We start from the raw sequence: 13,909 nt of genomic DNA on the forward strand, positions 1-13,909 counted from the left end.
CCTCTTTAGGACACCTTCTTTCCTTTTCCAAGGCTCCCCTTTTTCCTTTTTGTCTAGCACTTTGTCTACCGATTTCGACAATCCGCCTGCAGATTGGTGTTTATACCCCATAACTGATATAAACAACCTCTATAACAAGGTGGAGAAATGGTGCTGGGTCCACACAATGGTGCGGGGAAATCAAAGCCAAGAAGTTCCAAAAATCGTACTTTTTGGCTTTGATTTCCCCGCGAAATGGTGTGGACCCAGCACCATTTCTCCCCTTGTTACATACAGTATTCAGGTCACTTCAGTGTTACAGTGCACAGTGTTTTTTTCTCAACCTCTTTAACGTATCTGCTCCTTACAGAAGGTAATATCAGAAAACGCGTCGCTGCCTATGGGCTGGAACTGCTGGAAGCTGATCCTAGACGAGACTATCTCTGGTCACCTCGACTCAAAGGAGACAAGAAATAGCGGGGGCCAGGAGGCCGGGAGGGGGGGGGGCGGTCGGGGCTCCGTCTGGGCCGAGTTTTGTATAGCCGCAGTCGCTGGTGAAGGAACTCGAACTTGAGAGGGACTTCTCTGCCTCCTGAAGAACGGCCTTCAATTTCCCGCCAATGAGTCTTGATACAATGAGGCACGCGCGACTAGAAGTTGGTATTGGCGGGAACGAGAATCCAGGTAACAAGTGCATACAGACAACCGGATCAGCCGAGCACATTTACCTGCACGAGTGGATTTCCACAGCGCAGCCGAGATGCAACGTAGTTTCAGAATATCATGGCGGTGTGCTCATCGTCACAGAATATATAGGCTTCACCAAATATTCTGTGTGATCGTCCTGCGTATGTTCCATAGGCGTTGGAGGCACCCCCTCCTCTCTCATTCACCTGAAAATACGGAGGAAAAAAAGGAGAAAAATTAGGAAGGAACACAGGAAAGAAGAAGGAAAGACGCTTACATTTTTTAATTATTCATGACGAAATTGACTCAAACTGCACATTAAATGCTTCAAACATTCCAAAATTTTCTGGGGAAGGTCCACGGAACCTCCTTATGCCCCCTCCCCCATTGAGGTGTCTGGATCCGCCTATGGTATATATATATACCCTTTGGTATATTCTTCTCGTGACATCAATTTTGAATAGAAATCGTTCATCAAAATTCGCGGGGTAACCAAGTGCCAGTTTTATGATTTTTTTGTACCCGGTCCGAGATCTATTTAGGGGCCTCATGAGGAGAAGTTTGAGGGACCCAGGGGGGAATTTTTAAAAATTTTACGCATCGGCTATAATAAAGTAGATAATAAACATTCGAACATTCGATAACACTTTCGATAATCTGCCCAGGCGCGGGAGCATGACTACATTTCAACGTTGCCAAATTTGCACTCGCAAATTATTTTTTACCGAGACGTTATTGAAAATTTTTACCTGAGGATTGCACTGATTTTTCCTTAGATCACTTGCAAAAATTAGTAATTTTGCTCAGGAATTGCACAGTCCGGTTCTTGGAAAAAATGTGACTGCTTGAGTCAATTTTTCAACCTTGGAATGGAGTTACGTTCCATCGTCCGTGAAGCAACTATATATCACTTTGAATATATTCAATGCTAACCCTACGTCTCTTTGTTCACTAAAATGAATTTTAAAAAATGTACAAGTTCTCTCATTATCCTTGGTAGGCCCGGATTTACCTACTTGCCGCCCATGGGCCGCCTGTATTTTTCCGCTCCCTTCTCATTTGCTTCGAAACATCAGTAAAAACTATCAAATGAACGTGCCAGCGGGGGAGAGATGCATAAGACGCGTTTACTTGTGTTGAACACATTTTTTGGGAAAGCCCTGTCAACACTACTAGCAAAAATTCACCCGAAATTTGCGCAAAAGTTAAGTTTTGTAAACCTATCTCTGTGTGGACAAGGCCTTCCACTCATAAAAAATGAACGAAAAAATTATGAAAGAACAAACATAAATGTAGATTAATGATTTTAACATCCGCCGCCGCGTCACGCAGACCGCACCGTGTTTGCTGCAATGCGTGAAGTATTCACGCAGTCTTGTAGGCGCTATGCGTTTCACGCTGATCGCACTGTGCACGACATCAAGGACAATATCAAACGATAGGCTCACGACGTCGCATATCGATGCAATCAAAGTTCATGGAACGATAGAATTGCTGTTCCTCGAATAAATGACTACTCGCGCTTCGCGATGTGCTTGTTGCCTATGTAAAAAAAATTGAAGGCGAACCCTATATGGATAGTGTCCGTCATTAAGTTTAACGAATTTTTTAGAGCGATATTGATGTGTGTTTCTCGAATACGAAGAACGATTCGTTGCACTCCGGGATGTTTGTTGCCAATGTAGCAAAAATGTTGAATTGAAGTTTTCGGAGCGACTGAAAAAAGGACGTTTTTCGAATAGACGGATAAGATGACATTTAGCGCTCCACGGTATGAACTGTGTTAAAGTTGAAACAAAATAATTAAATATAATTCATGATTTTGCATCTATGTATTACTCATCACGGTGTTGTCATCTAAGAACTATAATGATAAGCTCACTCTCATTTCCAGTTCTGATTATTTGTATCAGTCTTATTCACTTGTGTGAGTTAGTCCGCAAGATGTCGTAGTTTAAGTTTTCTTTCCATATATATGCACTATTATTCGACGAGGTACTTTTCCGTTGTGAACTAAAACAAGCAGGAAGCTCCAACGCATTGGCGTCGGAGAGCGGCTCTGGGGGCAGTAGTTGTAGTCAAGAATGAGGGCCTAGACACATTTTGTCATTGATGTACAATCCGACAACTGTCGATTCATGTTTTGTAACTTAGCAGATTTACGTAGCCGGTGTATAAATGTGTATTGCGCTTTGATATGGCGAATACATGGCATTATCACTTGTTGTATACTTTTAATTTTGAAAGCTCTTTGGAGGTCCGCTTCCTAAAAAATCTCTGGTTGATAAGTCGTTTAGCGAGGCTGCAAAAAATTTGCATTTTTATATCTGAAAGTGTAGGTATTGGTTTTTTGTATAATTGTTTTTTTGGATTGCTGGAAAAGTAACGCATACTTCTATAATTTAGGACTGAGTCAGGGAAATATAAGGTTCGTTAAATAGTAAATATTCCTAGTACCGTGTGACACTATTGTTAACGAAAAGTTTTTGCAACTTGTCAAAGAGGTTGTTGAATGATCTTCGAATAACTTTTGATGAGCTAGAGGTAATGGTTCTATCTGCAGCTCGTGGACTTCTGTACGATATTGTCCAGAATCATCTAAATTTTCAAAAAGTGTCCGCTTGTTCGATACCCAATTTGCTCATTCATGCATACAAGGAGAAGCGCATGAAAGCTTTAGCAGACATTTTGGAGATGAATCAAGAATTAGATGAAGAATTTATGACTTAAATCACGGCACCTTAATCACGGGATGACCTTAATTACGGCAACTATTTATTGTCCATGAGATGCAGATGGTTCCATTTCCCTAGCTCATCAAAAGGTATTCGAAGATCAATTTCATCAGCCACCCGTACGAACCACGTTTCTAGTGACCCGTACTTGCTTCGCACGTATGAAACATACAATCAGAGAAAACAGAATTCATCTTACAATAATCAATAATCAGTAGGACATGAATCGTTGCGATGTATAATACGACATTATAATGCGGCATTACTATTGTAATTCATTTTAATGGATTAGGGGCATTATAAATCATTATTGCCACGTCGGAATGAAATGTTGTAGACTGAATTGAAAATTCTGAATTTGCCGTAGGTTAAGGGCCCGTTCGCCAAAACTAATCGGAACTGTATGAATGAATTGCTCCTTTTAAAAATCAAAACAATATCGAATTGCGATATATTACACAGTTAAGATAGGGCTATGTCCTGTCGTAAGCGGCGACATACAGTCGATATCATTTCAATAATCGCCCCAATGGCCACGATAGTTGTTAGACGTTTACGGTTTCCCTGGTAACCTTTGTTTGCTATCAGCTGATATCAAGTAATATGACTAGGAAGCTCCAACCCAGTGGTTAAAGCTTCCTTAACCGCGAAAACTTTAAAATTCAAATTTTCAAATTTTGAACGTAAAGTACATTTTTTCCATCACGAGATAAAAGCACAAACAAGTTTTGAATTGTTGACTGTATCACCATGATTCCAAAAATACAATACACAACATAGCATTGACTAACAATAAAACAGTATGCAATAAAATAAAGTCATGACAAGGAACATAGCCGAAAATGGCGCCGATTCCCATCAACCAACGCGCGGTCTCTACAATGTAACATGCTGCATTGATACTCCCCAGCTGGGACCGTCCGGAATAGCAGCTCTAGTGCAAGCACCAGAGCCGCTAAAATGTGATGTTGAAAGTTTCATACCATGCTTATTTTTTGTCTGAGGAAAAAGAAACAAAAATTTTTCTTAAAATTCTACTAAACTTTCATGAAATTGTAAAAAATACCATGTAAAAATGTCAGATAGTAATGTTGATCTACTTTTTCTTAAAAAAAGACGCTTAAATTTTGAAATACTGCGATCAAAACATGCGTTTTAGAAATTTCATCAACAATAAGGGTTAGCAGCATTAGTGACTTTTGCCTTTCAGAATAAAACGAAAACGGCTTCCCATCCAAACCCACGGCAGTGCTTGCTACGTGTGGATTGCTAGGCACGTGTTACATAAAAGTACAAGTCAACGAGTAAAGCACGCTCATTTTCACGTAACGCACACCGCGTGAAGTTGACAACCTGATCTTTTTTATCTACGGTAGAAGCTGAGGAACACGAAAAGGACATATGTGTAAATGAATACAATAGTGCGCGTGGAGAGAAAATATTCTAATGATGTGCTCATTTAAAAATTCCAACCGTTTCTCGTTCGAGGCGGCGAAGATCAAAACCATGTCCAAGTGATAAGAGATTAAAGTGGAAAAAGTCGGCCGGGCCAAGTCGGTAACAAATTATTTGGGCAGAAAACAAATTAAAACGAGAGACGAGTGACATCCATGGCGCACATGCGTGTACAATAAAATGGGATATTGCCGGCAGGTTTTTAGGTAAGTTTTTTTACATTTAGAGTTGGGCCATTTCAGAGTTCTGGTGTCTTACACCGCCGAAAACGTTTCACAAATTGCGTGGGTTTCATCACTCTCTGCTTGGCTTGTTTCCGTATTTCCGTCCCATCCGATTGTTTTTTGTCATCCCTTCGTTGCTTACATCTTTTCCCCTACGTTCATTTGGGAGGTGAACTTAAATATTGCCGTAGGTAAGTAGTGCGTTCCATTCAGTGGCGAGGCGTGAATGATCAATTATCGACATCTCCCCATTTAAAGCTATGGTTAAGAATGGGATATTAAGGTGTTCGCTACGAACACCCTGTTTGTCGATCATTCTCCATAGGTTTAAATGACAGATCAATCGATGTATCGCAAAGCACGCCACGCTAATGATTCCATTAAAAGTAGATAGATATACATTTTTATGGAGCAGCCCGAGACAATGGTAGCAGGAGAAAAACAAGGGGGGAAACGGGGAACAAGGCTAAAATACAATAAAATACCCGAGATGTTTCGACTCAAAACTGAGTCTTTTTCAGTCGGAATAATACAATAAAAACCGATAGAGCGATATTTTTTAATTTTTGTTGTATTATTTCGACTGAAAATGACTCAGTTTTGAGTCGAAACGTCTCCAGGTGTTTTAGTGTTGTATTTTAGCCTAATTTCCCTTTTTCTCTCCTTGTTTTTCTGCTGTAAAAAATGTACTGGTACTATAAGGTACAAGTCAGTATGCATAAACCACAAAATTAGAGCATGTTTCCCACCAAATATCACAACTATTATACCAGCGCCACCCTCACTATCATTACCATACCACAACGAAAAAAGCTTCCTCGGCCACCGAAGTTATTGGAGAGGAATGCTCTGGCAATAATTCTTTTTTATTCTGGTGTTTAACAAACTAATGTGGAAAAACTTTTATCGGCGTGTCCAAAGTCCTTGTTACGTTGTTGATACCTCTGTTCCACTTAGAAATTATCTTGACGTAACACATTAAAAACCGAGAGAATTAATAAAATTGAAATAATATCATATGACCGTATCATGTTTCTCGAAATTTCCTCGGTGACAAACCGCTTGGAACGAGAAGAATTTTCAGCCTTGCCTCTTAAAGCTCTCAGAACCTCACATCGATACTTATGGTTTCGAAAGAGGATTCTTTCATTTCAACAAAAAAACCCGAAACACTGATTCATCCTTCTTCACCCATGCCAGGTTTGATCGAAGATAAAACAGTAAGCACGATCACTTTAGGACTTGGTTGTCGTGTCAGGGTCGAAAACACCTATTTAGTACTATCCTCATTGTTGAGTCCTCACATTTCGTAACGAAAAGCGGCAATATCCGTTTTATGAAGATCATTTGTTCAATTGAGTGGGTCTCACAAAGTTCAATCTGATACCATCGGATTGTATTATCCTTTTAGTCGTGAAGGAATCAACACTTTCGATTGATGGATGCACGCCGTAAAGTAGATGTTATGTCAGAGAGAGATTTTGTCTCGGTGCAAAATTACGATGAGGTAGGTACTGACGTTTTCTTTTTTTATATTTATTATATCACCTTACATGGTTTTTTACGATGATTTTTTTTTACTTTTTACACGTTTTATTTCAAAGATTCTTCGGTTTAATTTCAGAAATAACAAGCAAAGATTTCTTGTGTGTGTAAAAATGGGTCGTGACAATAAATGTTGGGGTTCCGGTTCCCTTCGAAAATTTTAAACTATTCCGTTAAATTCAGATAGTATGACATTTTTTTTGCCCATAATCGATGCTAGAACTCCAAAATCGACAACCTCTGCTCGAAATATTGACCTCTGAAGGTAGGGAACATGCAACAGAGGGGACACTCACACTGTTGCCTGTAAAAAATCCAATATCTCTAAATTGACGTAGAGGCTCAAGAAAAAGATGCTTTTTAAGGTAATCGACCGCCAGAAATCGGAATTGGACGAGTTCTGAAGCCCCTCGAAATTTTCTGACGTGATATGGAAGGTCCTCAATTTTGTAAATTTTCCAAGTTTAGGGATCTCGCACGACTGAAAATATCTGGAGAAGAAAGCTTTGCACGAGTGGTCTGAACCACCCTGAATATTGCCATTTCAGCGTGAATTTAAAACAAGACACATCGTTTACATTTTTATTGACCTCTACTCATTACTATATCCTTACCGATTGACATCTACATACATCTTCAATAAAAATATTAAAAAAAAAAAAATATTAAAAAATTGAATCAACTTATTTTCGGTAATGCAGTGTGCAATTTTCACAATAAGCTTAAACCCCCACTTTTGCGCGTTAAAGCATAGTCATTGAGTAGACTAAGCTGATATGACGTATTTTAATGTGTTTCATGACGTCACATCCGGTGGAATTACTCTCGCTATATCCTCCAAGCCCTAATAAACGCGTAACTTCCTCATGGAGTTGACCAATGAGCGTAACCTGTGACCGCTGACCCACGGGCTGCGCCCTGTGGGTGGCGCGTGGCTTAAATTGAGATACGATTCGCGAAGGCGGTTGTCGGAGCGAAGGCGCAGGCGCCGCCAATTGCAATTGCCCTTGAAAAGCGAGCATGCCGCTTGCTGCGCGCTTACTGCTTATCCCAGCCTTATTTGCTAAAAAGAAAAAAAAACCTCCGAATCGTGACAGAGAAAGTATCCAGACCACTTTCACTCCTCCGGCAGTGCCTTTTTTTGTATTGACGTCCATCGATAATGCAACAAGCGATCGGCGAGCGCCCACCGCCACCGCCGCACAGTGGATCGAGTCGATTAGAGAGGTCGGACATGAAATTGTTTACTGAAACTGCAAATTTGGATGATTATATAGTCACAAATTCAATTTTGAGGGGTGTTTCTGAAAGGAAATTTTAAGAAAAACCCATTAAAACCACTCTTGAACTTTTTTGTTTCATATTTTCGAAAATATAAGCTTTCAAAGTTTCCAGATTTTGTCCGAGTTTTCCTATTGACTCGGTCCAGTGTGCGCAGCACTGCCTTGCTGAGTAAAAACACCGAAAATTCGTGATTTGTCGGGGAAATTTGGCAACGCCTGATGGCTCATACGGTGTTCTTCCTCGACACGATTCTTCCATTTCGGGGATACATCCCATCATCAGTAAGATTTACAGAAACACGACAGAAAGAAAATCAGAGCAAACAAATATCACAATGTACCTATATGTAACGTAAAAAATGTAAAAATGGTAACGCAGCAAACAAAAACCAACGAAGTTATCGAACTATCAAAGTAGATTGAGACTTTTTAAAAGCACGAAAGGCAGTTTTGGAGATGCATGTGGCCGTTAACTGAAGAAGGAATCTAACTGTGATGCTGCTAGTGCATCTCAACACCTGAAGGCTCATCCCTGCATCCCTGCCAACTCCGTCAATTGAAAGCCTCATTTGAGCAGAGGATTTGAATAATTCTATCGCACTATTTTCAGGGTATGATATTTAGTTTGAAACGGGAACGGACTGTTCGTGCTAATTATGAGTTATAAGGAGTCGTTTAAATAAAGTATGTGCGATCAATTAGCGGCCGGTGAGCTCTGAGGCTGTGAGCAGACTGTAGATTTATGACGCAGTCTTCTTTTGCGGACCTCTCGGTGGCATGCGGCCCCTTGCGGGGACCTCAGAAATAATCAGCACCTCTCCTCGTAAACTCAGAACATCTCGAGAGAAAGAGAAATGATTTAAGGGCTCCTCCTCTGCCTACACATGACTTGTGCGAATTCCGGGGAAAATCGCTCTGAAGCGATATGCAAATTGCTTATGCATTAACCAAGTTGGTCCTCCCATCAGTATTCAGACTTTTTTTTGGGTTTCGTCATTTATTTCGTTTGAGATGGGGCCTCCGTCACACTCATTGGCAGAACTAGGAACTTAAGAGGAGGGCCATAGGAGGCACCTCATCATGAGGAGTTGGGGGGGGGGGGCATAGAAAGACTCCCGAGAAAGAGGGCCTAGGCTGCCGTGCTGAGGAAAAACGCCGTATGAACAGTCGAGAGTTGCCAAATTTCCCTTGATAAAACATATTTTTTTGACGATATTTATGCACAGTTTTCTTATAAATTTTCAGATATTTTAGATTAAATTGCGTACAAAACAGTCTGAAAATTTTGGAGGAAAATATTCACAATTTTCCCAGTAAATTCGGTTTTTATCGAGGAAACTTGGCAACGTCTGAAGGCTCATACGGCGTTTTTTCCTTAGCACGGCAGTAGGGGACTCTTTTAGCTCCATATGGAGGTTGGATGGGCTTTCACAAATCCAAAAGGGCTCCAGGGGGTCTACCGTCTGCCCCGGAAAATTGTAAAAAACTGAGTTGTTTCAAGAAAAATTTTGACTTTTTCTTATCGAAACTTCTTATTGAAATGCAATCTCAGAGATGAAAGATATTTCGCACCCACCAGTTTCCTTAAGGGGGCCGGGTGGATCCCGTTGTCACATTATTTTAGCGGTTCTATTTTCGCATTGATCCAGCATTGCTATTTGTTCACAGTGCGCACCTCACTCCAAAAAAAAACTCCTTTCTGTTTATGAAATACTGTGTAGTTGAATGTTTGAGCCCCCTTGGAGACCTCCCTCAGTTTTTCATCTTTCAAAGTAATCTCCTGTGATCGTGATTGATCCTCTCATTTTAATGTTGTGGGTTGTGGGTTGGGGTCATTCCTGATCCTGGGAAAATATGCGTGGATCTGATTCTCAGACCCCGTCCCTTTATGTTGCGGTAATCAGTCGTGTCTACTCAATCAGTCGATGAGTTGGTCGGGCTGATTTGATTTGGAACTAAAGCCGATTGTGAGTCATTTTGCTCCCATGGTCTTTGTCTCTGCGATTAGCGTTATATCGAGGAGCGGCTGAGTGCATCTTAATGTGGTTTCAGGACTTCGCTGCCGTATGGTGCATGCAATATCAAGTTTTCCCCTATTTCTTCTTCGTTGTCGTCCTTTTCTTTTTCTCTTTCTTCTTCTTAATCTTCCTCTTCCTCTTCTCTTCTCTTTCACCTTTCCATTCTTCATCTTCCTCTTCTTCTTCCTCTCCTTCTTTCTCTTTACATCTTCTTCTCGGACGGAAAATACAAATAGAAAGTTAAGTGGAAAACAGCGTGAGAAGAGCTCTTACGTAAATGAACATTCATTGATAAACGGTAAATGCGCTTGAACCCAAATTCTAACTCAACTTTCGAGCGATCAAAAAGCACACCGTTAAAAATTTGAATATGTTGACAGCATTCCAACAAAAGTTATCGTGTTTACAACATATCTGCCTGCGGAGACAATCCAACTTTTTCATGGAGGATGATACCACTATTCGACCACGCGGAAGCTCGTGTTGCCTACACTGAAATTGAAGGCGGACTGACATGGCATTCATACAATCTTTTCCTGTCTGATAAAAAGCTATTTTTGTATGAGTACCAATTAAGCATGCGATTTTACGATGAAACCACTATTCCACATCTTTATCATCTCTTCTCTCTCCTTTTCCTTCCTCTTCTTTCATAGAGTTTCATCTTCTTCTCATGCATGAGGCTTTTATTTTTCTCCTTGTTCATTCTCTTTTCGTCATATTTTCCTTGTTATTCTCTCTCTTCATTTCGTTCTTGTCTGTCTCTCATCTTCTTCTTCCTTTTCTTCTTCTACTCTTACTTCTCTACTTCTTCTACTTCTTCTCTCTCCTTCTCTACTCTTCTACTCCTTCTTCTTCTACTCTTCTTCTCTTCTTCTTCTTCTCTTCTTCTCTACTTCCTCTACTTACTTCTCTACTTCTCTACTTCCTCTACTTCTCTACTTCCTCTACTTCCTCTACTTCCTCTACTTCCTCTTCTACTTCTCTACTTCTCTACTTCTCTACTTCCTCTACTTCTTCTACTCTTCTACTTCTTTACTTCCTCTATTTCTTCTCCTTTCCTCCTTCCTTCTTTACCCTTTCCTCTTCTTCCTCTCCTCTTTCTTCTCATATTTTTCTACTCGGACGGAAAATAAAATAAAAGTAGAGGAGAGCAGCGTAAGGAGAGCACTCATGTCATCGACCGTAATAACCGTTTATTGATAAACGGTAAATGTATGACTTGAACCCAAATTTGAACTCAACTCTTAACATGACTCAAAGGATACACCATTAATAAATGTGAATAAGATGACACGATTCTAACAAAAGTATCATGTCTACAACAAATCTGCATTATAATGTTATTACATTATAATATATTATATGGGAATGGTGTCGTTTATGGAAAAAGGTCATTCTATAAATTATACTTGGAGTTGATCTAAGCAAAAAAATGGACCAGTACGGTCCTTTTCTCATACTTCGGATTTCGGATTTCGCTGGAATATCGACGCCAAATTGCACCGACCTACGTCACAGGGTAGACAATCCTGAAGATGTGACCTCCCTCTTTTCCCTCTATGATGAATACGGTCCTCAATTTATAAACAAGTTTTTGAGAGGGAGTGAGATGATAGAGCACGTGACGCGAGAAGTGGGAGGCAAGCAACAGACGATACGATACATCCACGTGCCGCGCGGTCAAGTATGTCAGACCCCCTTTTTTTAAGGAAACAAGCCCGCGGTCGATTTTTACCGCTAGAGACTGCGCGATGCGGCGGATAAGGTGCTCGCGACGCGATGCGGTCCGTCCAAAAAACCTGGAAACGAGGTGGGATCCACGCGGAATGTGTGTCAAAAAATCATGAATGACCAGGCTCATTATCATCCGTACCGGAACCGATCTTGAAAGACTCGGTTCCGATCCTGCAGCCCCTCCCCCTCTTCCTAGGGCACGGTCTCCCCCCCCCCACTCTCCCGCCGCGCTCATGAATGGGATTTTTTTGGTCCCCTTTGTACCGTGGTGGGCGAGCTTACCGGTGACGGTGACAAACCTCGCTTCCAAGAGGAACGGACTTTCACTGCAGTAATGACAAGGATAGATTAGGGGGGGGAGGGGAGGGGGTGGGGGGAGGGGTCGACGATATAAGGAAAGACCGCATGTACGCGGGATTATCACGATGTTTAACTTGGCTCCTTGAGGCTATATCGTAGCTGCTCGCCAGTTTGACCGATGAGAATTAATAGGACGGAAATGAGTAAAATAGTAGGTATTTTGATGAAAATGTCAACTCTGAAAGTTTGGCGCCACTCGATCACGATTTACCTCGAGAAATGCAATTTCTCGTGTTTTTATACCTGTTGATGGCTGCATGAGAAGAATAGAGGAAGGCAAAGTGGAATCGTAATTAGGAAGTAATCATTATGGATTGTATTTTACACGTCAAACAGGTGAGATTGTATCGATATCGATTTGTTCAACCTGTAAACGTAGCCTCAGAAGTCAATCCAGTAATCTGTGGGAACGGGTTTTTTGGGATAGGTTTTTGATTTTTAAGAGTACCACATGGCAATTTGAAGTGACGTTGTTAGGAATTTTCTCCTTTTCTGATTTTCTATCTTAAATCCTACAATTTTTGTTTGAGGTTAGGGACTACCTACTGTTTTGAACAAAGCGATGCATCGAACCACCATTGAATACGATCCATAATTGTGATCATTTTCATATGATACGTTTGAGAATATCTGATTGTCATGCGCTGATTCGAGTATTAGATTTTCACCGAGATTTTTCTTGACTCTCACATTCCACATTCATGAGGTAACTCCGATCTTGACGAGTCTTCTTTCACAAAAATCAATTCAAATCGTTTCAAGCCGAACAAACGAGACCCAATCACCCTCTCATTGGATTTTGCACGAGCCATGAATAATTTTGACTTCTTCGATACAGCGCAGGATTCAGGTTCTCAATGCCGCGGGCGTCTAATCCACTTTCACGATTTAATTAATTCTCTTTGGCATCTTTTTTAATCGATCGCCGATCACTGAAATTAATATAAAACTAGAATACGGCATCCTAATTTATCTTTCGGTAAGTAGGCAACAATATTAAGCAGTTGCCAATTTAAGATAAGAAATGAAAAAAGAGAAAAAGGGCTCATATCCATGCCACGCACTGAAAAAAATTCTCGGCGTTTTTACCAAGGTCCGTTGGTACCTTTACCATCTCACTTTTTTTTACCAATTATTGGTAATTTTACCAAGACAGACTGGTAAGCTTACCTAAAAACCGGTATTTTTACTGTTTTTTTCAGGTAAGAATACCACTTTTATTGGTAATCAATTCCCGGTAACTTTGCCATTTTATCTCGGTAATTCTACCACAGTCGATAAAAAATATTGGCATTTTTACCGGGGTCCAGTAAAATTACCGAGCAAAATCAATAATTTTACCGAGATTTCTCAGTAAAATTACCAATTTCTAAACTGGTAACTTTACAAAGAAAAAATGGGATCAAATAGAACCCTGAATTCTTGGTAATTTTTCCCTTTTCTTAGTAAATACGCCGAGATTTTTTTTTTCAGTACATATCCATGCCACGGGCCTGTTGATTCCTGCTGTTTTCATTATTTCTTTGCGCTTTCGGCGTGGCTACGAAATAATAGTAGCCGAATAGATTCAGTGAGAATCACAATAAAGGCCGAGACGCACAATAAAAGCGCTATAAGCACAAAGATTTTACTACGAAAGCGCGCGGTCGTCGTCGGTCTGCTTTTATCTGCGACGGAAAAAAAACTTAGCGCGGGTATTAAAAGAGAGCGAGAGAAAAAGAGCGAGACATTGAACTTTAATAGTTCGATGCGACGTAATAAAAGATCTGCTTGTAAAATCGACGTAGTGGCAGGTTAAATCAGTGAAGGCACCATCGTTGACAAACCTCTAAAAACTTGATGCGTCCCCCCATCGTTCGGGAAGCAATCAGATCTAAAATTGTTCC

General features: G+C 40.6%; 1 protein-coding gene across 1 annotated transcript in view; it reads left to right on the top strand.

Moving 5' to 3' along the window:
• Nucleotides 1-4,635: 4,635 nt before the first annotated feature.
• Nucleotides 4,636-13,909, top strand: part of Arl4 (ADP ribosylation factor-like 4) — a 122,745-nt gene continuing 113,471 nt past the window's right edge. Inside the window, exon 1 of the mRNA XM_072299567.1 lies at nt 4,636-5,062. The gene's annotated coding sequence lies outside the window, so the exon portion shown is untranslated. The remainder of the gene's footprint in view (nt 5,063-13,909) is intronic.

Source organism: Bemisia tabaci, chromosome 4 (genome assembly GCF_918797505.1).
Source record: "Bemisia tabaci chromosome 4, PGI_BMITA_v3".
In the NCBI taxonomy this organism is placed as follows: domain Eukaryota; kingdom Metazoa; phylum Arthropoda; class Insecta; order Hemiptera; family Aleyrodidae; genus Bemisia; species Bemisia tabaci.